The sequence below is a fragment of the Marmota monax genome, unplaced genomic scaffold, assembly GCF_021218885.2.
Source record: "Marmota monax isolate L192 unplaced genomic scaffold, Marmota_monax_Labrador192_F-V1.1 WCK01_AAM20220418_F8-fsc00081, whole genome shotgun sequence".
NCBI lineage: Eukaryota > Metazoa > Chordata > Mammalia > Rodentia > Sciuridae > Marmota > Marmota monax.
This window is the reverse complement of record NW_026695234.1, coordinates 1,654,171-1,680,559: the sequence shown is the minus strand read 5'-3', so window position 1 is coordinate 1,680,559 and position 26,389 is coordinate 1,654,171. Positions and strand designations below refer to the sequence as shown.

Genomic DNA, 26,389 nt, shown 5'->3' with positions numbered 1-26,389 from the left:
TCTGATTAAGTGGATGCTGATCCATAATGGGGGTGGGGAGGGGCCATGGAAAAAAATGAAGAAAGTATGATGGAGAAAAGGGGTGGGGCAGGAAAGATAGTGGAATGAGATGGACATTACCCTAGGGACCTGTGTGACTGCACATATGATGGGATGCTACATCATGTTCAACCAGAGAAATGAAAAGTCGTGCTGCAATTGTGTACAATGAATCAAAATGCATTCTGCTGTCATATATACCTAATTCGAATAAATAAATTAATTATTTTTTTTAAATAATGTATCTTCTCGTACCTATATTCATAAGCCAATTTTTCATTATTAAAACCTATTTTCCAGGAAGGAAGGGGATTGCCTCATTAATACTGCCACTGAAGGTAGCCTAAATCAATGTATGTAAGGTTAATTTATTCTTTCTACCACACTAATAGAAATTGATGATGTTAACATTTTTTAAAGATTCTTCACCATTCCCATCATTCTTAATTCTAAAAATAAACAGATAGTCTTGAACCATTGTTCCTTCTGGATTCCAAAGAACTTGGCTGACCATCTTCCAATCCACACAGTACTCTCAGAACTATCTGTTCTTTCAAAAAATTCAGGCAATTTCCCTCTTCTTCTGGCAGCTATAGTAATACTCTTTCCAATTTGTAACAGAGGCTACAAAATCTAGGAAGTTTCAAAACTAGCATCTGTTATTCCATCTTCCTTATAGATTTAAAGCAAAATACTACCGAAAAAGTATTGTTATAACCATTTCATAGATCAGGAAACTGAGTTCAGTTGTGTTATGGTCAAAGAGCCTATCCTCCCTCTTCCTTGATCTTGCTAGTACTGGAGACACAATTTATGTGCAGATAATCTGTATACTATATGACCACACAGCAAATGCAATGACTAACATGAACTTTGCAAGTGAAGAGCAGGGAATTAAACGCTGGTTTTTCTGTGCCACGGTGGAGAATGTTCCCACGGTACATTCAGCTCACCACACCCTCTTGGTTCACCTCTGGTGTTGGAAACACACTCTTTCCAAAATACGCACATTCCTGAGCAGAAAACATTCTATTTTCTTTCCTGCAAAAATACTGCATTCAGGGATTCCTTCCAAATCAGGAGGGAAAAGAGATGTCAAAGGAAGATCTAAGGGAGAAATTGTTGGGATGATTTTGCATGTGTGCTTCTTTAGAATATTACTTTGTGGGAGATAGTAACCATTCCTCAAATGCTATCCAGGCATATTTGTGGAGGCCCAACACAACACGTACTCTCTGAAGAATGAAACATCAAAAGACCATCATGGAGGGAGAGAGCGTTCAAGATAGAAGGCAGAGCCCAGGATCTATCCTGAATCATTGGCACCTTTCCAACTGAGCTATAAAAGTAACAGCATTCTAGTTATCTGATGTATTCCAATACAGCAAGAAAAACCCACAAGCATGAATCTGCAGTCCTGTTCTCTGTCCCCAAAGGCAGCCACTCTCCTCTGTCTCAACCTCAAGGTCTCATGCTGTGGTCAGCATGAAATTTTCAAGACTATCACTGTCAGACTTTAGGGTTTTCAATAACTTGTTCATGGGAATCTCAAGTCATTTTACATCTTCTAAGCCCCTCTCTGCACAACCTGCCCAATCCCATGATGCAGCCATGTGTGTCCTCAGCAACACCGACATCACAATCGAAATGTCTCAGATTCCACCTGTATCTGTGTTGACAAGCTCTGTTACAATAGGACTTAAGCATCTCAGGTTAGAGGTATGCTCCAGACCAGCTTCTTCTCTAGGAATCATTAATTATTGTCTCTCTCTGTTCCCAGAACACTATTTTTACACCGTTATTAAAGTTCAATGTTATTTTTGTCTCTGATTTCTGAGGCCAGGGATCATGTCTCTTGTGTTCCTGTGCCTAGGTGCCTTGCTTACTACCTTCCTCAGTGCCTAGATTGCATATAGTTGACATTCTTAAAACATGTTGGAACAGAAAAAATGCTTTACCTTCATTGACAAGAGTGTATTCACCTATGGTAAATCAGAAAACCACCTAACACCTGCGCTGTACAGAGTTTCACTAGATCTCGTGAGCGCTCTACCATGAGCCACGACCCCAGCCCTCAGGTATTCTTTTAGTACAGAATTGTTTTCCTGGATATGTTGTATACAAGTGGATAATTTGGATATTTAGAACCGCGTAAAGTATTTTCATATGTACTAATATAAAATAAACAATCCTTTTACCAGGATGTCCCTTGTGATCTGCACTCATGTGGATTGTATAAATGACTAATTTCAGACCAATCAGACAATAAGCAAATTCACTCCCTTAAAACAAGGGAGGGAAAGAAGGGAAGGAGGGAAGAAAAGGGAAAGAAGACAAAAATACCAGTAACACGTTAGGCTCTTTGCCATTGCCAACCCTTAAAATTTTATGCATTGTATTCATTTGATTTAACAAACATTTAGGATATTAACCACAAACCAAACATTATTCAATACCCTTTCCAAATCTTTTTTTAAAATATTTTTTTCGTTGTAGATGGATAAAATTCCTTTATTTTGTTTACTTTTATGTGGTGCCCAGATCGAACCCAGTGCCTCATGCATGCTTGGCAAGAGTTCTACCACTAAGCTACAACCCAGGCCCCCCTTTCCAAATCTTTCTTAACTCTACCAATTACAAACTTTAGGTAGGTCTATTTTTGTTCATTCATTTACAATGAGGAAACTGAGATAGCAGCTCAATCTCACAGAGCTTTAAGTAGTAGAGAGGGGATTTAAACCTTGGCAGCCTGACTCCCACAGTCTGAGCTCTTCTACACCATGACATGGTGCCTCCCTGTCAGTAACTAAATTAAAAGGGTCATTGATGTGAAGAGTTTTAAATAACAATGAAACATTAAATTATCCATACTTTCTAACTTATCTTAACTTTTGAAACAACCTCAAACTGTAAAGAGCACAGCATGGGCAGCCCGTATGAGTCAAGTGTTCTAAGACAGATCAGATAAGTCTAGAAGAAAGCAATTTGCTCAAGTGCAACTTCTCTCCATGTCCACAAGCTCTAGAGCCATCTTTATCTTCACTCCTGCTCTTTCTCTCTAAGTTACTTTCCTCTGCCTTCTCTGCCACTGAACTCCTGTCTGGAAAACCCAGCATCATCATCATCACCTCTGATGATCAAACCCAGACTGGGCTTGGGATGGAGCCTCTCCTTTCTCCATACTTCTGCACCTTTGTTTATTTCTCCATTTTATCATATCTTGCATGGCTTGTAGTTGATTGCTTTGGGGTTTTGCTTGTTTATCCTACGTCTCATGGCTCCTAATGAGGAAAACTGTATTTTCACCGCAATTATTTCTAGTACCTATGTAGGCTCCTGGTACGTCATAGTCCTGGGTAAATATTTATTTGCTCACTCCATCTTATAGTACCTAAGTGTCATCTGCTGATATCTCAGTCTCTCCCTCCCTCCTTCCTTCAGTTCTTCCTTCCTTTAAACCTTGACTAAGACTCTGCATGTTGTCTTTGTCTCTCTACCACCACACTAAGACCCTTGGGGACAAGGTGGATGATACAACTTTCTATCATTCTTGAAGCACCACCCACAGTCTTCTGCTCATGGTCAATGTTCAAACATGAGTAATTATCAGCACTAATTATCATTCTCTTATAGAGATATAGAAGTACCAGTAACTGAAGTCCCAATGATGGAATGAATGACAGACCAAATATTTGCGATTTTGTTCCTAAACACAATGAAGTCTTGCCAAAGATTGGGATGTTTAGCCTTTGGGAGCTGATTGCACCACCTTGGTGCCTCTGTCCACTTTGGTCTTGGCTAGTCCATCAGATCTTCCTTAGTTGACCTGAGGTGAGCAAGTACAAAATGGAGCTTTTTCTTCACAAGTACACAATCACACAAATACAAGCACAAAAGATTATTATGGAGGCACCAAAAATTGAAAATGTGTGGAAACCACTTGACAAACAACTATATAGAATTGGATCAAATCAAACACGGTTCAATTCTATCTCTTATCTGTCATCTCTTGGCTCTGAGGTAATGAACTGAAGTTCTCTGAAGAAGCCACATCTATATGCAAGAGCCTGCACACTGTTTGATCTTTTTAATGGTCATGTACTATCAACTTCTGTATCTGACCTAGCATCCTTGTGACTATTAGGTAAAACTCTTAGAATGTATCACTAAGCCTGACAGACCTCTAGCCTCCACCAACTCTGAGGCTAAGAAAACAACAGAGGTAAATTTCCATCCTGTAGAAGAGATCTCCCCTCCTGCTATAGCCTGCCTATCGGACGACCACACGTACTATTTTGTAAACCCATTTATTCACGATTTTTTTTTCTACTGAGACTTTAAAAGCCCATGTAACCTCTTTTGCTGCAGAACATTATTATACAGGGTGACTTGAATGTTTCCCTGGTCCATGTTCATTCATGTTTGACTCAGAATATAAACTATTTTCTTATTTCCTTTAAAGCGCAGTTGTTATTTTACATTGTCAATAGATATGAGCTCAAAGTATGGCAAAAACTGAAGCAAATTGCAGTTTATAACTCACTCATTCTAAGGATGACCACCAGAGTGAATGGTAGTTTTAAGAATTCATACATTCATCCTTCTAGCTAGTAAATGCTAGAGCCCACCAATATTCCCCGATTCCTGAAAATAAGAGATAATTTATAGTGGTACCTCCTTATCCATGAGAATTTGTTCCAAGTTCCCCAGTAGCTGTCTGAAACTACAGACAGCAGCAAAATTTATACAAGCACTGTGTACCACAAGTCAATCTGTTGACTTTCATGGCTACTACATGACTAACAGGTGGGCAGCATACACAGCATGGACACACCAGACAGAGATGATTCACAACCCAGGCAGGACATACGAGGATAGCAAGATAGTTTGTCACACTGCTCGGAATGGTGCATGACTTAAAACTTTTGAATTGTTTCTGCAATTTTTCATTTAATATTTTCAGACCAAGATGGACTACAAGTAACTGAAACTGAAACTTGTGAAAACACATATAAGTGTGTTTGATAAAGAAAAGGGCCTGAAGGGAAATCTGACAACAATTTACATCCCAGTTTGACTTTGTGATAAATAATTCAAAAATGCTTTTGAATTTAAACTATTTGCTAAAACATTGTTGTCTATCTATTGTTGTCCATGGCAATAGCCCTGTACTGTCCAAAAAAACATGGTCAGTAACCATCTACAATTTGGCTATTAAATACCTGAAATGTGGTCTAAATCAAGATGTGTTTTAACAACAAAAATACCTATTAAAATTCACAGACTTTTCATTGTAGAGGTTTTTCACCTCTTTTGTTAAGATTGATTCCCAGGTTTTTTTTTTTAAGGCTATTGTGAATGGAGTAGTTTTCCCAATTTCTCTTTCAGTGGATTCATCACTGATGTATAGGAATGTGTTTAATTTATGGGTGTTGATTTTATATCCTGCTACTTTGCTGAGTTCATTTATGAGTTCTAGAAGTTTGCTGGTGGAATTTTTGGATCATCTAGATATAGAATCATGTCATCAGCAAATAGTGATAGTTTGAGTTCTTCTTTACCTATTTGTATCCCTTTAATTTCTTTCTTTTGTCTAATTGCTCTGGCTAGAGGTTCAAGGATGATGTTGAATAGAAGTGGTGTGAAAGAAGACATCCGTGTCTTGTTCCAGTTTTTAGCAGGAATGCTTTCAATTTTTCTCCATTTAGAATGATGCTGGCCTTGGGTTTAGCATATATAGCTTTTAAAATGTTGAGGTATGTTACTACTATCCCTAGTTTTTCTAGTGTTTTGAACATGAAGATGTGCTAGATTTTGTCAAATGCTTTTTCTGCATCTATTGAGATGATCATATGATTCTTGTTTTTAAGTCTTATTAATATGATGAATTACTTTTATTGATTTCTGTTATGTTGAACCAACCCTGCATCCCTGGGATGAATCCCACTTGATCATAGTGCACTATCTTTTTAATATGTTTTTGTATGTAATTTTCCAGAATTTTATTGAGAATTTTTGCATCTATGTTCATCAGAGATATTGGTCTGAAGTTTTCTTTCCTTGATGTGTTTTTGTCTGGTTTTGGTATCAGGGTGATAGTAGCCTCATAGAATGAGTCTGGAAGGGTTTCCTCCTTTTCTATTTCATGGAATACTTTGAGGAGTATTGGTGTTAATTCTTCTTTGAAAGTCTCTTATAATTTGGCTGAGAATCCATCTGGCCCTTGGCTTTTCTTAGTTAGTAGACTTTTGATGGCGTTTTCTATTTCATTACTTGAAATTGATCTCTTTAAATCGAATTGTGTATGACCTCCTCATTCAGTTTGGGTACGTCATATGTCTCTAGAAATTTGTCATTGTCTTTCATATTTTCTATTTTATTAGAGTATAAATTTTCAAAATAGTATCTAATTATCTTCTGTATTTCAGACATGTCCATTGTGATATTTCCTTCTTTATCTTGTATTTTAGTAATTTGAGTTTTCTCTTTTTTTCTCTTCGTTAGCATGGACAGGGGCTTATCTATTTTATTTATTTATTTTTTCAAAGAACCAACTTTTTATTTTTTTCAATTGTATCTTTTATTTCAATTTCATTAATTTCATCTCTGATATTATTTATTTCCTATCTTCTACTGCTTTTGGAGGTGATTTGTTTTTCTTTTTCTAGGGCTTTAAGATGCAGTGTTAGGTCATTTATTTGTTGACTTTTTATTCTTTTAATGAATGCACTCGATGCAAAATATTTTCCTCTTAGAACTGCCTTCATAGTATCCCAAAGATTTTGATATATCAGTGTTCTCATTTACGTCTATGATTTTTTTAATTTCATCCTGATTTCTTCTAATATCAATTAATCATTCAATTGTGTATTATTTATTCTCTATTTGTTACAGTAGCTTCTATTTTTTAAAAAATTTTATCATTGATTTCTAATTTCATTCTACTGTGGTCTGATAGAATGCAGGGTATTATCTGGGTTTTTTTGTATTTACTAAGAATTGCTTTGTGGCATAGGATATGGCCTATTTTAGAGAAGGAGCCATGTGCTGCTGAGAAGAAAGTATATTTGTTTGTTGATGGTTGAAATATTCTATACACTAAAGAAAGAAATTGAAGAAAACCTCAGAAGATGGAAAAACCTCTCATGCTCCTGGATAGGCAGAATTATTATTGTCAAAATGGTCATACTACCAAAAGTGTTATACAGATTTAATGAAATTCCTATTAAAATCCCAATGACATTCTTCATAGATATACAAAAGGCAATCATGAAATTTATTTGTAAAAATAAGAGACCCAGAATAGCTAGAGCAATACTTAGCAAGAAAAGTGAAGCAGAAGGCATCATAATACCAGACCTTAAACTATACTACAGAGCTATAGTGACAAGTACAGCAGGGTATTGGCACCAAAATTGACTCATCGACCAATGGTACAAAATAGAGGACACAGAGACAAAGCCACATAAATATGGTTATCTCATTCTAGACAAGGGGGCCAAAAACATTCACTGGAGAAAAGATAGCCTATTCAACCAACGGTTCTGGTAAAACTGGAAATCCATATGTATCAAAATGAAATTAAACGTTTATCTCTCAATCTACACAAAAATCAACTCAAAGTGGATGAAAGACTTAGGCACTAGAATAGAGCACTTCACCTAATAGAAGAAAAAATAGGCCCAAATCTTCACTACTTCAGCCTAAGATCTGACTTCCTTAATAAGACTCCTAAAGTACAAGAAGTAAAATCAAGAATCAATAAATGGGATAGATTCAAATTAAAAAGCTTCTTCTCAGCAAAGAAAACAATTAATAACATGAGGAGAGAGCCTGCAGATTTGGAGAAAATCTTTACCACATGCATTTCTGACAAAGCATTAATTTCTAGGATATATAAAGAACTCAGAAAACTTAAACATGAAAAAAACAAATAACCCAATCAATAAATGGTCTAAGGAACTGAGCAAACACTTCACAGAAGAAGAAATACAACTGATCAACAAATATATGAAAAAGTTTTCAACATCTCTAGTAAGAGAAATGCAAATCAAAACTACTCTAAGATTTCATCTCACTCTTATCAAAATGGCAATCATCAAAAATATAGGCAACAATAAATGTTGGTGAGGATGGGGAAAAAGGTACACTCATACATTGCTGGTGGGACTGAAAATTGGTGCAACCACTATGGAAAGCAGTATGGAGATTCCTCAGAAAACTGGGAATGGAACCACACATTTGACCCAGCTATCCCACTCCCTGTCTTAAAATCAAAGGACTTAAAATCAGCATACTATAGTGACGCAGCCACATCAATGTTTATAGCAGCTTAATTCACAATAGCTAGACTAGGTGTCCCTCAATAGATGAATGGATAAAGAAAATGTGGTATATATACTTAATGTAGTATTATTCAGCTTTAAAGAGGAGTGAGAATGGCATTTGCCAGTAAATAATTGGAGTTGGAAAATATCATGCTAAGCGAAACAAGCCAATCCCACAAAACCATAGGCCAAATGACTCTTCTAATATGTGGATGCTAATTCACAATAAGGCAGGGGACACTAGGGAAGAATAGCATTACCTTAGATTAGGTAGAGGGAAGTGATGGGAGGGGAGGGGAGGGGAGTATATATGGGGATAGGAAAGATAGTAGAATAAAACAGACATTAGTACTGTATGTATATATGTGACTACATGACCAATATGATTCTGCAACATGTACACTCAGAAAAATGAGAAATTATATCCCATCTATATATGATATATCAAAGTACATAAATGCATTCTACTGTCATGTATAACTAATTAAAACAAATAAAAAGATTTAAAAAAATAAAAAATAAAAAAATTTACAGACTTACCAAAAAAATGTACACTATCTCATGAATAGCTTTTACATAGATTATGCGACGATATTTTTGATATATTGATTTAAATAAAATACAGTATTTAAATTAATTTCACCTGTTTATACTTTTTTTAATATGGTCACCATAAAATTTGTTATCTATATGGTTCACATTGTGGTGTGCATTTTATTTCTATTGGATAACACTATCACAGACAACAAGGCAGCAGAAACCCTGTAATGCTTGCCCTTATGCTATAAACTAAATTGCCTTTCCTCAAAACCCAAGTGCAGGCAAAAGAATCTAGGGTCAGCTGTAGTTCAATACCACGTAAACTATGGGGAAAAAAATCTAAACGGAATGAAGAAGATGCAGGGGAGAAGCAGCATGAAAATATAAAAGGAGAGAGAATTCCCAAGTCCTAACTTTCAGATCCTAGAAAATGGAGTGTGAGCTCCTCTGCTGGACACCCAGGCTCAGACACCAGCACCCCCAGTTCAACTGCACCACACATAGCTTCCTGAGGAAGAGGGCCCAGGGTGTCCACCCAGTGAACTGTCCTCAGGAGGCACAGAACAGAGCAAGGCTTAGTAATGGGAGACTACTAAGAAGGCCTCCCTTCTATGGCTGGGTAGTTACTGAAGGTCATTAACATCTGATGCGAATTTCCAGGTGTTCTGTATGGAAAGAATGGTAGGTAGTCTCCGTCCTTTCAAACAGGCAAGTCTGATTATTTTTGTTTCCATTAGAAGCACCAGAGGGGGAGCCCAGAAGGGGATAATACTTACGAAACAGACAGCGATTGCCTCCTTCCTTTTTTCCCCCTCCCCCTCCAACTTCCAAGACAGGGAGGAAAATTCATTGATGGGTATTTATTAGCTAATGATGAAAGAGCACTTCAGAAATGAAAATGGCCCTGAAATGCACCACATTATCCTGATTGCAGAAAATGGAGGCCGCACAGAAAGGGCGCACTCTAAAACATCCTCTGCAATTGGCTCTGCCTCTGGTAAGCAGCTCAGATTCCTTTGTCCCTCCCACAATAATAACTTGTCTTCGTGGTCATCGCCAAGAACACATTCTTTGTTTGGTTACATAAGCTTCTAAAAATAGCAATTTATCATGGAAATGCTAAACAACCCTTGAATCTCGTGTTTTGATGGGCTATTAAGTTATCATGGTGTCTATATTCTCTCACGTATTAAAATTAAAGCAAAAAAAAATCATGTTGATGCTCTTAAAACTTCAGAAGTATATCAATACTTTCTTGTTTTGGACATTTATTTCATCTTGAGAAACATGAAGAAAGGTTTCCCGTGGTCAAAGAAGTTCCACAACTGGCATGGAGATAAATTTTCTCCTCATTATTGAAGTCTAATGAAAAAAAAAAAAAGGAGAGGGTAATTCAGAGTGTAATTTATTTTTTCTGTCTGTCTAGGTTGGTTTGATAAATGAATTTCAAGTAAAAGAACCTGAGAAATTAGCTGGCAGAATAGTTAAAGGAACTCTCATGATTCATTTCACATTTCTTAAGTTGAGAACTTTAAAATTGAAAAGAGTCCCAAGAAATAATCTAGTTGATGTCTCCGTAACCAGAAAGGTTCAGGTGCCTGCCAAAACTGCACCACAGGGCCATCTCCTGTCCTGTCCTGGGCCACATATTAATTACCGTTCACCTTGGCACCCACTGAATGAACACGTGTATGAATAAAGAAAAGAATAAAAGCAAAAAAATCAAGTCTCAAACAGCACTTGAATACTCTTGAAGGCATGTCATACCAAGGGGCTCAGAGGGGGCTACAAAAGTCAGAAAAAAATGGAAAGAAGTAGGGGAGACTTTCTTTACACTATATAAGGCTTATTGTACAGTCTTCAGAGATTTTAGGGGGAGGTTAATAGTATTTTTGAAGTGATGTGAATGAAATGAACATAACATAAAATTCAGTGGTATGATAAAGAAATATGAGATCAGTATTTTCTGGTAAATAGATGGAATTGGAGAACATCATGCTGAAGGAGGTCAGCCAGCCACAGATAATCAAGAGTCAAATGTTTTCTCTCATATGTGGAAGCTAGAGAAAAATAAGGGAAAGAAGGATGGGCGGGGCAGGGGTGCGGGTCAGATATCAGAAAGATGCACGGGAGCTCTGTGGAGTAGAAGAGGACTGAGGGAAGGAGGACGGATGAAAAAAGGGAGAAAATATGGAGTGGATTTAACAAAACCACTTTATATCATATATAAATGCACCACAGGCGATTCCACCTTTATGTATATGTAGAATGTACCAATCAAAAACAAATAAACAGGGCTGGGGTTGTGGCTCAGTGGTAGAGAACTTGCCTCCAACTATGATGCCCTGGGTTCCATCCTCAGCACCACATGTAAATAAAATAAACAAAATAAAGTTACAAAAAAACAAAAGGAAGATAAGGAGAGGAGAGGAAGGAGAATGGGGGAGGGAGGCAGGGAGGGAAATAGAGGGAATGGGAATTGAAATCAAATTCCACATGTGTAAGATTTTGTCAAAATGAATCCAAGTACTATGTATAATTATAATGTTCTAATAACAAAATATTCAGTGGCATTTAATGCATTCACAATGTGGTACAGCCACCACCTCTAACTAGTTCCAAAATTTCTGTCTCCAAAAGAAAATTCCAAACCCAATAACTGGTCCTCCCCTTTCCTCTCTCTCCCCCAGGTCCTGGCAACCACCAATCTGCTTTCCATTTCCATGGATTTACCTATCCGGAGTGTTTCATATAAACAGAGTCATACAACAGGTGGTCTTTTGTGTCTGGCTCCTTTCATCAAGGTTCATCCAGGCTGTGGCATCTATCAGTACCTCATTCCTTTTTGTGACTAAATAATAGTCTATTGTATGTAGAGACCACAATTTAATCAACTTTTTCTTATCCAGATGTAATTTATTATAAAATGGATTTTCAGTACTCCCTGAGTTTCCTACCATCAATTAACACACCCTTAAGAGTCTTCAATCAGAGAGCAGCCTGTTCAAAAAACTGGAACTCTGCTGTAATACTGCACTAAACTGACTATTGAACAACTTTCTTTGTATAACCTGTTATATTCTACACAGCATTCCCAATGACCACCCAGTAAAGCAGGTAATAGGATCATCACACTTATTTTGAAGACCAGGAAACAAACCTAAAGAGCTTGCAAAGCCGTCCAGTGTCATAGGAAGTACACTGGAAAACCCTGCCCTTTGTGTCCACCGCCCAGCACCCAGGCTAATTCAGTGCCCCACACTGACCCACAGTCACAATTCACTGCACTGATTATAAAACATTTCTACAAATTAAATTTGGAAGAAAACTTTCCATATTCATGACAAGAAATGCCTCAACATATAAACGGGTTTAGCATTAAATATTTGTAAGTCAGTCCTTGTAATATGTGAAATACTTTCCCAAATAAACAATTTCATAAATGATCTCCTCATTAACCTACTAGAAAAACCTAACTGATCATGGCAGAGAAATACATCATAGTTTCATTATCAGAATTAAACCTCATTATGTTATTATTATTTCAGAAAACATGTTCTATGTGCAGACTGTAGATGTCTGAAACTCAGCTCCCTGCCCAGCTGGAGTACTCTGCCCACTGCTCCACTCCAACACCTCCATTTTGCTCCAAAATTGAAAAGAAAAATTTCAAGAACAGTGAGGTAAAGTCCTACAGAGAGGAAGGGGTGAATTATAGAGGTGTGCAGACAAACCTGCAATGAGGAACGAGAGCAGACATGAGGTTGAACCAACTCTTTGGGCACAGCTGCAGGGTATGTAGGAAAGAGACAGGGTATGTATATTAAAGAGACAGCCAGGGACATCCACCATTATAACAACACAGGTACTAGGGACAGTGATTTTAGACACATTTGAAGAACTCAGATAATACTGCATAAGCTCTCTTCATATGCACAGGGCTTTGAGTTAGCACAACACTTTAACATCCAACCCCTCCTGAGGTTCTCACAGCAACCCTGTGAGTTAGGATACACATTACTGTACCTATTTTCTTGATGCAGATATTGATAATGAGTCTTAAAGGCTACGCTACACAGATTATGAATCTAGGATGTAGATTCAGGTTTTTTAAAAAATGGGCAAGTCCTGAGTTCTCCATGCATCACCATGCCACTTCACGACACCATTAACTTCAAGGAAATATCCTTCAAGTATCAAAATCAGTTTGCCAAAAGCAAAGGAGCTGAGAAGTAAAAATGGCTCCAGGTAAGAGAAACGGCAAAACAGGGCATCATGCTGTTGATACGAAGGTAAATATGACTTTCTCTTAATCATTTATTATTTTATAGCTCACATTCATTCCCTCTCAAAATTGTTCCTGAGATAAAGGTTCCCTCCAAGATGGTGGGAAGAAGTCTTTCTGTGATACTGTCATGGAAAAGGAAATGACTCAGGTCTGTCTGGGACCTCTTCATTTGAACTACTGAGCTCTGAGGTGGGTGCCTGGCCATTAGTTAAGACAAAATGGGCTCTTCCCCAGAGTCTGGTACAGGGACATACGGCCCCAGTTGTAGGAGGCCCACTGGCCCACCATTGTGTTTTTGCACTAACAAGACAGAAGCCCATTGTACATCATGTGAAGGAAACTGAAAAGGACCTTCAAGTACCTGGAATTTACAGACGTGAACTCCTGAGCCAGCCTCACAACTAACTGCTATTCCAACACCCAACCCCAGAGTAAATGATCACTGATGGTAACAGATAAGGATTGGTGATTTATTTTTTTAGCCCTTATAAAGATTGACAGGGCTGGTCTCGGCGGCGCATGCCCATAATCCCAGCGGCTTGGGAGGCTGAGGCAGGAGGATCTTAAGTTCAAAATCAGCCTTTGCAACTGAGTAAGGCCTAAGAAACTTATCAAGACCCTGTCCCAAAATAAAAAATGAAAAAAGGGCTGGGGATGTGGCTCCGTAGTTGAGTGTCCCTGGGTTCAATTCCAGGTACCAAAAATAAAAAAGAGCATAAGAATATCTGAATGTTGGGGTGAGGCTTAGGATGTATATGGGAAGGAGGGAGAGCAAGCCACTAGTAAATGTCTCACCCCTCTCTCTGAGGCTTCATCTCACCTGGATGGAGTGACCTTGGCATAAATCACATAAGTGGAAGTTTAGTCGTCTGGGTCAATTCTGATTCATTCCCTCAGTGCCTTTCTAAGTGGTTGGGCAAGTTTTGACTACCATGCCTTTTACTCTCGAGATTTCTGCTACACAGTGGTGGGTCATCTTGGTAAAGACAATGTCCTCTGCACCACTGGATGCCTTGAAATGCAACCTGCCTCTGGAATCAGAAGCCCCAGCCTGTTTTTCCATTTATGAGTCATGTGACCTTAACAAGGCAGCAGACTGGTTAATGAGCCAGCATTTCTTCAACCATTACTGAAAACAGCATTATTAAGAAGATGAAATAAAGTTATGTACATTTAAGAAAACTATGAAATGCCATTCAAATATGATCTATTTACCCACTAAAAAAAAAAAGTGTGAGTACTACCCAGACAAAAGTAGTAATCTTCATCCTTCCTGCATAAGTTTATGGCCAGATTTTCTAAGTTGTTTTCAAAGGTAAAAATGAAGTGGAAAATCAAATAACTATCTAATAAAATCAGACCCTGAAAAGGCTAACTTGGTATGTTCTAGGCATAGAGGATAGGGAGGTTGATGTCAAAGTTGTTTGATTTAATATCTCACATGTCACTCATGGTAAATGCAGTTTCAGGGACTGACACACGAATGCCCCGTTGTTAAAAATCCCATAATGAAGAAGAGAATGTGACTTCACTAGTCGCCTCCCTGCCCCTAGAAGTTCTATCATTTCATTAAAAAAGAAAGAAAGAAAAAAAAAAAAAAACGACCACATACTGCTCAATATGGAGATTGGCCCTGAACAGTCAAGACATTATTTTCAAACACATTCTTTCCTTGCTTTTCCATCCCCATGGGGCCCTGCTCTAATTCCTGGCCTTCTGAAACCCCACGGCTGTGGCTTCCATCTTACTGAGCAGATTTTCAAATAAAGTCCCCTTGCCGTGTGCACAGAACTGCCCCCAAGAGCTGCAGGCATGCTGGTCGGGGGCTCCAATGCTGAATTTATTTCTCACATCTTGGACACGTCGCTCCCTCCCCAGCTTCCCTCCCTCCTGTCCCGCTGCTCCCCACCCCCTCGCTTCATTCCTAAATCCTGCAGCTGTGACAGAAATAAATTAGCTCGAGGTACAGGTCACACCTTGGAGAGCAGTAAACGTTGTGTGGGAAATCAATAGAGAAGATGGGATTCGCCGGCAGCCGAAGCAGAAGGAGCGCTGCACTGATGGCTGTACACAAACTAAACAAAGGAGCCTGGGAACCGCCTTCCAGGGAGGGGCCCCCCGCTCGGGTGCCCGGTTATCCCAACACCTGAACCCCAGACGGGCCTGCAGGAAAAGACGTCCCCAACACCTGACCAATTTCCTCACAAAGGCTGAATGTGGCTGTCCGAGTATTAGTGAGAAAGAAAAATGATGCTAGAATTGTGTATGCAAATGCGGGGGTCCCCAGGAAGCCCTGGGAGGCCCTGAGCTGAGTGTGGCGGGGGCATATGTCTGCCCCAGGAAAACCTCCCTTTTGTGGCCGCTGATGGCAAAGCCAGGGAGGAGTCACCTGGAGGGGTGACTGAAGAGATGGGATTCCTCAGCCATTGTTTAGCCTGGTTAGTTATTCATTTCTTCTTCTGCAGGAACATCTTATGATCAACCAAAGTCTGCTCTGGCTGTGATTTCTGTCTAATGTCTCTGTCTTTTCCATCTTTCATTAATTCAGGAAATGTAGTTAATTTGGGCAATGAAGGGGTTTTCACTACTCTAATACAAAGCTGTTAGAGTAGCTTAATTGATCATTCATTTCCTAAGCCAGGATGTGTTGGAAACCCCAGGCTTTAGACCTGGGTTCTAGTCCCACTTCATATGGGAAAGATGTGTTTACAGAATGGTGATATGAAATCTGCCTTAGAGGCGATTGTGAAGATGAAGTGAATGATAGACATGAGTACCCAGTTTAAAAAATAGGTGCTCAATAAACGCTGGTTGCTTTCCTTCCCTCCCTCTGCCTGATTATGAGGGGCTTTCTAGTTTCTCTTGAGTTCCACAAAGTACCCACCACTGATATTTCACAAAGGGGGTTCTGATGAAAATTTAATCTGACTGAAAAGACATGATGTCTAGCAAAAAGAGATGCTCAGGATGGCTTCCAGTGCTCTCAGTCTCTAGCAGCTGCCAAGTGCACCCTCATAAACAGCCTAAGTTAAAAATCAGGGGCTCTCTACGCAAAACACAGGTTGAATGTGCCCCAATCTCCTTGTAAACAGAAATTCTCAAATCTCTGTTGCTACGTATCAAGAGCCTATTAAACTACATGTAACATAAAATTTACCAGTTTAAACATTTTAAATCTACAGGCCAGGGGCATTAAATACATTACATTCACATTGTTGTGGAACCAACACTACCATCCATCCATAGAACTTTTTCATCTTCCCCAGCTGAAACCACCTATTAACCATAACTGTTCAGTTGCCCTTCCCATGGCCCCTGGCAACCACTATTCTACTTTGTTTCCATGAGGTTGACTACTCAAGACTGTTCATATAAATAGAATCCTGTAGTATTTGTCCTTTTGTGACTGGCTTATTTCACTGAGCATAATGTCCTCAAGTGATGACATCCATATTGCAGCATGTATCAGGAATTCCTTCCTTTTTAAGACTGAAGAATATTCCATTGTAGGGACAGACCATGTTTTGTTTATCCGTTTATCCCTTGATAAGTACTTGGACTGCTTCTACCTTTCAGCCACTGTGACTAATGCTGCTAAGAACATGGGTGCATGAATATCTTTTTAAGACCTGCTTTCAGCTCTGTGGGGATATGGCCAGATATAAAATTGCTAGATCATGTGGCCATTTTATTTTTTATTTTTGAGGAACCACCATATTGTTTTGCAGAGTAGTTGCTCCATTTGACATAGTGTTCAAAGGTTCCAACTTCTCCACATTCTTGCCAACCTGTTATTTTCTTCTTCTTCTTCTTCTTCTTCTTCTTCTTCTTCTTCTTCTTCTTCTTCTTCTTCTTCTTCTTCTTCTTCTTCTTCTTCTCCTCCTCCTCCTCCTCCTCCTCCTCCTCCTCTTCCTCCTCCTCCTTTCTTTTTTTTCCCCCAAACGTAGCCACCCTAATGAAGGTGATAGTTCTCCCATCTTCTCAGGGACAATGAGGGAAATACATGTATGTCAACAATTTGTTTAACCTGGTTTGTTATTCATTTCTTCTTATATAGGAACATCTTATGATCAACCAAACTCTGCTCTGGCTGTGATTTCTATCTAATATCTCTATCTTTCCCTAGCTTTCCATCTTTCAATAATTCAGGAAATGTAGTTAATTTGGGCAATGAAAGGGTTTTAACTACTCTGATACAAGAGTTGCTAAGTTGGTCATGCTTTCTTCCATCTAAGTAAATTAAGGAGAAAGCCTTTTTCAGAACAGGAAAGATGAATGCACTAGAACCTACCAGAAAACACCAAGATAATCAGAAGAATAAAAGTGAAAATTCACATTTATAGAACAGGATTAATTATCAAAAATAGCTATATTTGAGGGCTGTGGATATAGCTCAGTTCATAGATTGCTTGCCTTGCATGCACAAGGCCCTGGGTTCAATACCCAGCATCAAAAAAAAAAAAAATATATATATATATATATATTTGATTATTTCATTAACTTTATTTTCTTGTGGTGAGACACGGGATCTTCTCCTTTAATATTTTTATTTTTTAAATTTTTAACTGTACAAAATGGTACTGTTGACCACAGGTAAAATGTTGAATAGCAGATCTGATCATCCCACCTGAGTAAATTGTGATTGACAACCTCAAATATGGAAACTGAGGCACAGTGAAGCAAAATAATGTATTCAAAATCATTATGTTAGTCCATTCTACCATTCCAGTGATTTTACCCTAAATCCAACTTTCACTACATGATACTACCTAACAGTTACCAAGGTTCTGTATTCTGAAAGTGCAAAACTTTTAAGGACCTTTATGCAAAATAAAAACAGAAAAGAATGAAAAGTAAAAAGCCATATTTACATAAGCTAGACGTGAAATATCTAGATTGTATTTTATTTTTTATTTTTGAGGAACCACCGTATTGTTTTTCAGAGCAGCTGCTCCATTTGACATTCCTCGCCCCCATCCCCACCACAGTGCTCAAAGGTTCCAACTTGGGCTTGCTATTCAAGTGGAGTGGTTTTCCTAAAGTAAGCAATATCATAGAGCTAATACCTGGTATGTAGTAGATGTTCAGTAAACCAAGATGCATCTCCTCCTCCCTGTCCCTGGCATGGCCTTCCTTTCCCAGCATGGACAAGGGCATGAAGACCATGGAGAAGCATCTGAAAGAGGACTCTGAACTAAGAGGTAACTTAAGAATTTTTAAGTAGACACTTAAAATCTTTAATAACCAGCTGCTGTCCCTGAAATCTGCCTCCCGCTTCTGCGTAAGCAGACTTGTTCTGTCCGCCCTCATTTATGTGTTCCACACACTCATGAATACCATTTATTCATCTAGACACACAATGTGGGTTTTTTGTTTGTTTGTTTGTTTGTTTGGTTGGTTGGTTGATTGGTTTGGTTTGGGGCCAGGGATTGAACCCAGGATTGCCTAACCACTGAGCCATATCCCTAGCCCTTTTTATATTTATTTATTTCAAGACAGGGTCTCAATGTTACTTAGGGCCTAAGTTGCTGAGGCTGGCTTTGAATGCACAATCCTCCTGCCTCAGCCTCCCACGCCCCTGGAATTACGGTCGTGTGCACCACCGCACCTGGCTAAAAGTACATATTCCCAGCTAAGTGTCCCTTTCCTTCATTTGTTTTTGCAGCCTCATGACTATGTTCTTATAGTTCTCAGTACGCTGTAAGTACACAACTACAAATCACTGATTTGCTCTGAAGCAGGCCCTTGACCTTTCTCTCTCTAAGGGATCTTTCTAATGTTACTCCACGGGTAAACCCAGGAGCTTCAGAGCTGACACACCTGTGACCTCGGCAGCCTAGTCAACACTGGTCATAAGGGTCTAAGAAAGACACAATCTTGAAGTTCTACAGGCCATCTGCACATGCGCCTTCTCTTGATTTTCAGTCCCTACCAGATCTGTGAGCCCAATATAACCTCCAACTGCTCACCCTTCCCTGCATAGAGATTCCTGACATCCAATAAGCAATCTCAGTAGCATTTGAAGGTCATCAAAGATAATGAAATTGACCTCAACAGTACTGTTTATCTCAGACGCATCTGCCCAGATAACCTCCCTCTCGCTTCTCCCTGAACTGGAGCAAGGGGGCTATGACGCTTATCTTAGTCAACTTCCTGCATTATTTAGAACAGTGTTTCTGTTTTCAATAAACATCCCCTAAGTGCTACTCACCTGATACTATGAACTCATCAACACAAACACCCTGAGGATCTAAGGGTTGAGCCCCCAAGCTGATGGGGATTCACAGTAAAAATAACATGCTTACTTTGTGTGATGTCACACAACCAACAATAAGAACCTTCACCAATCAAGCTGCAAGCACACACTTCATCTTGGATGATCCTCAGGGCAGCCCTGTGGCATCCTCAGAGGTAGAGATGTAGACAGTCACAGCGAAGCCCATGTGCCTAGTCACAGCATCAGTGCACACACTTTGGATCTGCAGAGACAGAATTCAAGGCCAGCTCCCAAGGCCCCAAGTGCAACTGTGAGTGGAGTACCCAGTTTCTCCAGTCTGCTTTTTCTTCTTTATAAAGGGACTGACACAATCTGAAGCCCTGTTCAGCCATACCTTTCACCTCCATGAACTGTGGGACTCTTTTGATGTTCAACTTTAGTGGCCCAGAGTCTCAGGTTGGTGTAGAATTTCATATCTTGAGTTGAGCAACCTGAATTCCTATCTAGCCTCTGCCTGACCTGATCCAACAAGTCATTCAATCTTTCAGTTTCGTCATTTGTCAGAGGAAGATGTCAACACTGGCCCAACCTGCTTTAATGGATGGTGTTGAAGATAAGAAAAATGGAAAGAGGAGAGAGTCCCTTGAACAGTTTCAAGTACCTCTCAAATGTAAGATATAAGACCGCAGCAGGCTCAGTCTGAGAAAGTGTTTTGTATAAATCCACTGCCTTTGCTCAAAACCTCAAAGTGAATGAGGAAACTGAGTCCAGGACTCAGAAACTGACCCTAGCTTATCCCCATTCCTGGGTAGGTGGAGACCTGGACTAGAGCTTGAAGAATCTGAGGGTTTGTTTGAACTTGGCCACCACTTGGAGCAAACCACTGGCCTTTGTTATAATAATTAAAGACATAAAACCTATCTTCCCACAAGTCCAGTGGGCACAGGATATGGAAACAGGGAGAAAGCCCTCTAGGAGGGCAAGTACATTCATTTTTAAAAAATGTGACATCACAACTTTTTCTCTCCCATCATTTTCCCTTGTCACAATCTAAACTTTATCCAGATGTGAACATGAATAGGCCTGTCTTTGTTCATACTCTGCCCCCTTGCATAGCCTTTGTACCTCAAAAGGTTTCACTGCTGTTCTTTGAGAGACAAGTCATGAAGGGGAAACAGAGCCGGGGGGAGCAGGGTACAGGAACAGGCAGTCAGAGAAAACTAGCTCTGGAATTCTCCAGAATGTGAACCTCCTATCAGTGCAGAGCCAAGGTGATTGAAAAGATCCCTGAGCCCAGACAAATGCCCTCAGACACCAATGCCTTCCCTCAGAGCCCACACTATGAGTGGCACACACACTCATGGACATACACACACAGAAACACGCAAACTCGCACACACCTTCATGGACAACTGTGCTCTCCCCTCCCACAAAGGGCTCATTGTTTCAGTTAAACTCATCAAGATCTGTGTCCCATGTTAGGGAAGAAAAGACCCAAATGAAACAAGACTGAATTACCTGGGCCCTCCCTTCAGGGACTGATCTACATCAAATAACCCAGCGTCCACTTGTGGGGAGACACTTTCATTTATGAAAAACAGAGGCAGGTGCAGCAGAATAGCATTTGGGACTCCATCAAAGCCCTGGGAGCAGGAGGAAGTGGATTGAGATGCATCCCCTTGGCCCCTCTCCTTCCAGCTAAATCACAGGATGGGGAGCAGGTCACAGCCTGGCTGGGTCTGGCCTCTTCTCCCGTGGCTCCCCTGAGGTCCCTTCCCGCTTTGCTCCCCGCTTCAGCTGCCCAGTAAGAACAGATGGACACAAGTTAAAAGAGCAAGGTCAGCTCCTTCGCTAAGTCTTATTTCACACCCTGCCCCACTTCTTTCACCCCTTTCTGGGCCACAGAGAAGGCGAGTGCGGGGCAGGGGTGCTGCTGCATTTGATTTTATGTAAAACTGGGGGGTTTTCATTTACATCCCCTGAATAGCCAGCCAGTCTGATTTACACATTGATAAAATGTGATGCTTTGTATTCCAGCAAATATTTAATCCCTGACTGATCAATAATCCTCGCCTGGCTGTGCTTTTTTTTTTTTTTTTTTTGAAAAGAAATAAATCCCCTTTTACTCTTAAAATTCTTGAATAAAATTAAACTGCTTCAGCCCAGGATGCACTGTTCCTACGGGAAGCTATGTGGTTTCATAACCTCTGTCCTCAGATGTTTTTAAAGGGGCCGCCTTTGCAAACTTGCTTGTCCTGGGAGCCTAACATCTCTTTAATAAATGTTGTGTGTTATCAGCTGATGGAGTAAATCTGCTCTACTTTAAAAGAAAATTAAATATTAAAGTTATTAACCTCAACTACATCCGTGCATGTACAGCCAACAGAGTATGTTTTGCATTCTTTGCTTGTATTCACCATGAGTATCCTGATTTAAACTCTTCATCACAAACCTTGTTTCTATCTTTCTCTATACCATTTCCCTCCAAAACTACAGTTAAAAAAAAAAAAAAACCTCCATTCCTACACAGGTTCTGAAAAAGCTGAATCCTACACATGCAAAATACACATTAAACAGGGAAAGAGGCGACTCTCTGCTCACAAGGGGCTCCTGAAGCAGCCTCGAAGCCCACTAAAAGTTCCAAAAACAACAGCCACAAAAAAACAAAGTCCCTTTCATCTTTGGCAGCAACAAAAGCAATAACTTTCACCGAACCAATGCAAGCCAAGAATTAATATAACACAGAGCACATCTACATTCAGACCATTATAGCTACAAGAGCTCACCACAATATTTGTTTAAAAAACACATAATTTGTGGTAAAGAGAGAGAAAAGCTCTCATATAAAAAGAGGTTCTTTCAAATGCAAATTAGCCAAAAAGACATATTTTCCCTGTGTTTTAAAAATCACTCCAACATATGAAAAACATAGTTTTTGTGTGAAAAAAAAATTGGTGCACACCCACGAGTTGAAAAGGCAATTAAATTTGCTGTAGATTACCTTAACCATTAAGAAAAGTTAAATCCTGGCTCCATAAGTTTTTCAGGACTTTATTAGCATTTACTGACCTAAGTAGTCTTCGGTTCCCAGGTAGCAAAGTTTCTTTTCTTCTCCACTGAAATGCCCATCTGAACACTGAAGGGCACTGTATTACTGAATTGATCAGAAAAGAATATTGTTTCCAATCTTCTGGTGGAAAGAAGTCAGGAAGAAAGAGAGAGAGAGAAGAAAAGCAAGGCAAAATGCTGTCTAATCGAGCATTCTTCCTGGTGGAAAAAAAAAAAGTAAATCCAGCATCCTGGAACGAGTTCAAACATAGCTTGACAGACTCCAGGAGAATTTACACTGAGCATGCTTAGCCTGCACGGCTTGCATGAGACACTCTTAATGAATATTACTTCCTTCCCACTGGCTATTCCTGCTGGAAGTCCACACCCACCCCTCTTTCAGAAGTCAGGAATTTAGCTTCAGCCAAAGTCCAGAAAACATGCTTATGCAGAGACAAGGCCTCCCCGATCTATAAACTTTCAGGTTGTGACCTGCAGGTCAGTCTGACAAATAGAACATAGGGGTGAATTTTTTCTGCCCTTGGTTATGTTCCCAGCTTTGTGCTTGCCCTAAACTGCAGCTCCCCTGGAGAAAAGAAAAATAGACAGCTTTCTTTTTAAAGAACACGCTGTCCCAAACGCCAGCCTAGAGGCCTTTCCCAACGAAGCTTCCAAACCCAGGTCAGATCTGCATCTTAACCCCACCATGATGATTTTACTCTTTTGGCTAAAATAAAACAAAATTCTTACCCCCAATGCACCCTTTTTGATAACTTATGCATCATCTCTCTCCCTGTCTCTTTTTTTCTGTGTCTCTCTAAAAAATACTAAATGCCACTGCACTCTGAAAATATGTTCAAATCCAGTTTCAACCTTCTGGGTCTAAACATTGCACTAGTGTACATTTAGGTCACACTACAAACAATGCTTTCCTTTTCCCTAAATCCATCTGTCATGTTTAATGACAGAAGACTTGAAATTCTGAGATTTTTAAAATAGATTACTGTTCTGACATCTGAGAGACAAGACTCTTGCTCTGTTAAAAAAAGGGGGGGATTAGAGGGGAGAGGAAGATAAGAAACAGGGGAGGAGCTGATACAGACAACATAGTAATGGAAGGGCATTTTTATATTTTAAAAAAATAATAAAATAATAAATAAAAAAAATAATAATTAAAAAATTGTTGTTCATCTGACATTTCCAGGGCACCATTTATAGGTATCAAATTTCAAATTATAATTTGGGAGGTGGGTACTGGGGTTTGAACTCAGGGGCATTCAACCACTGAGCCACCTCCCCAGCCCTGTTTTGTATTTTGTTTAGAGACGGGGTCTCACTGAGTTGCTGAGCACCTCACCATTGCTGAACCTGGCTTTGAATTTGTGATCCTCCTGCCTCAGCCTCCTAAGCTGCTAGGATTACAGGCCTATGCCACCACAACCAGCACAAATTATAAATATTATTAAATACCCATTTGAATTAAACAGTTTACCCACCGAACATGCACCCATGTGTGCACACACACTCTCAATTTTTATTTGAAAAGCACTGAGGCCAGAGTATCCAAAGGCAATAGAAGTGCTCCAGAAGCATGTTGTGCCCAGCCTCTAATACAAAGCCCATCTAGTTAGCATTGACTCATTGGATTAATAAATAATGCTTCCATGGATCTGATAAGAAAACCCATTGCCTCTCCATGCCAGCTACACTTGACCCAATTGTGCTGAGCTGCTATGATAGGCTCCCCTTATCTAAGGCCCTTGTTGCACAAAATGTTTCTTTGCCCACTATTGAACAAATACAATTTCCAGAGACATATTTTCCTTCCTGTAATTATAAGGTTTGAGGAGCACTTAGGCATGGGGATTGTTTTGTTTTTAGGTTTTGCTTAAGGGTTGAATAAAACTGAGTCCCCCGTTGCCAGTGTGTTTATTTATACTATTATGAGAGCAAACTAAGTTTTCAGCAGTTAGATGAAGCCCAAGACAAATGGAGTTCTAAGAAGCTAACCAAACCTCATGGCCTCTTGTCAGGAGAGTATAAAATTCTTATTTTATGTGTATTCATCCAGTTGACCCATAGAGATCAGACAGCTCACCCCACCATACACACACACACACACACACACACAGGGCAGGGACCCTCTGCCCACCCCAGTGCCCTGACCACAGTCACCTTACTTCCCGGCCATCAAGGTACAGGTGCAGGTGCAGGTGTCTTCTTCCATGTGGCTGACACTCACCCCTGGACTTAATTTGCTCTTCTGGGAAATGGAGGAGACTGCATACAGCTAGGCTTTTTCTAGCTTGAATTTTGACGCAACTCTGCAAAGCTAAAATAGTCTTAACAGTGACATCATATTCACTCCATTAACAAATCTTTCCTGAAACCCTGCTCCCAACATCTGACACTCACTTGGGCACCAGAAATTGAGGAGTGATGAAGACATGTTCCTGCCCTCAGGGAGCTTACATTCTGGTGAAAACATTTTTTTAAAATAATAAATAAGTAGCTAATGAAATAATGCATGCTGTGAAAATGCTAGAAAACAAATAAAAGATGAGAAAGAATGTCATGGAAACCAGACCATAGGTGTTGGGAGCTGAGAGCCACAAAGTTAGGAAAATGGGAGGTATGCCTGCCCACCGGCGACCGATCGCCTGCTGGCTGCCCGCGCGACTGGGCGGCTGGAGACTGCCTGCCCACCAGCGACAGCTGGCCCGTTGTCCCTGCGACTGGGCGGCTGGAGACCGCACGCCCGCCAGCGACTGATTGCCCACCGGCTGCCCACCCGACTGGGCTGCTGGAGTCCGCCCACCCGCCAGCGACCGGGAGCTGAAACCAACCAGAGACAGTCCAGTCCCACCCCCCCATTCGGACACCCCGGCAAGGAGCCTGGGGCCCGCCATAGCAGAGAGGTGACATCACTGGAGCTCGGCCGTCAGAATTCCTTCCCAGCGGAATCCACTTTAGCAGGCATAGTCTACCACCACAAAGGAGAGACAACAGAGATATACAAAACCAAAACAAATCTATAGAAGAGAGCAGAAACACAGCAATCAAATAGAGCTGGAAAGTAACGTGAACATCATGAAAAAACAAGGGAAAAAAGGGTTACAAACAATGCAGGACAACTTAAATCTACAGGAGGACCTAGAAGCATCAGAAACATGGATAGGGAAGGAACTCAAGGCATACCTAACTCAGATGGAAAGGAATATTAGAGAAGACATGAGACAGCGAGTCCAAGCAATAAAAGTATATTTTGAAAATGAATTAAACAAACAAATTCAAATGGCAAAGAACGAGCTTTACCAGGAGATAGAGATCTTAAAAAAAATATCAAACAGTAATCCTAGAAATGCAGGAAACTATAAACCAAATTAAAAACTCAAACGAGAATATTACAAATAGACTAGATCAAGTAGAAGTCAGAACATCAGATAATGAAGACAAAGTTTATCAACTTGAAAAGAATATAGTCAACACAGAAAAGATGCTTAAATCCCACGAGCAATCTATTCAAGAGATATGGGATGTCATAAAAAAACCAAATTTGAGAGTCATCGGGATAGAAGAAGGCATAGAGATTCAAACCAAAGGAATGGACAACATATTAAATGAAATAATTCTAGAAAACTTCCCAGAGATGAACGATGGAATGGATTGCCAAATCCTGGAAGCCTACAGGACCCCAAACATTCAAAACTGTAATAGACCAACTCCAAGACATATAATTATGAAGATAGCCAACATACAGAACAAGGAGAGAATATTAAAAGCTATGAGAGAAAGGAGGCAGATTACATTCAGGGGTAAACCAATTAATTTAACGACTGATTTTTCATCACAGACTTTGAAAGCGAGAAGATCCTGGAACGATGTATTTCAAACGCTGAAAAATAATGGATTCCAACCAAGAATACTGTA

General features: G+C 39.9%; 1 long non-coding RNA gene across 3 annotated transcripts in view; it reads right to left on the bottom strand.

Moving 5' to 3' along the window:
* The window catches only part of LOC124088890 (uncharacterized), a 259,076-nt gene extending 236,273 nt beyond the window's left edge, over positions 1-22,803 (bottom strand). Inside the window, exon 1 of one of the 3 annotated variants that reach the window (XR_009226172.1) lies at positions 22,481-22,803. This is a non-coding gene — a long non-coding RNA (uncharacterized LOC124088890). The remainder of the gene's footprint in view (positions 1-22,480) is intronic. The other 2 variants (XR_009226170.1, XR_009226171.1) reach the window with 2 other exon arrangements.
* Between the last annotated feature and the right edge of the window lie 3,586 nt (positions 22,804-26,389).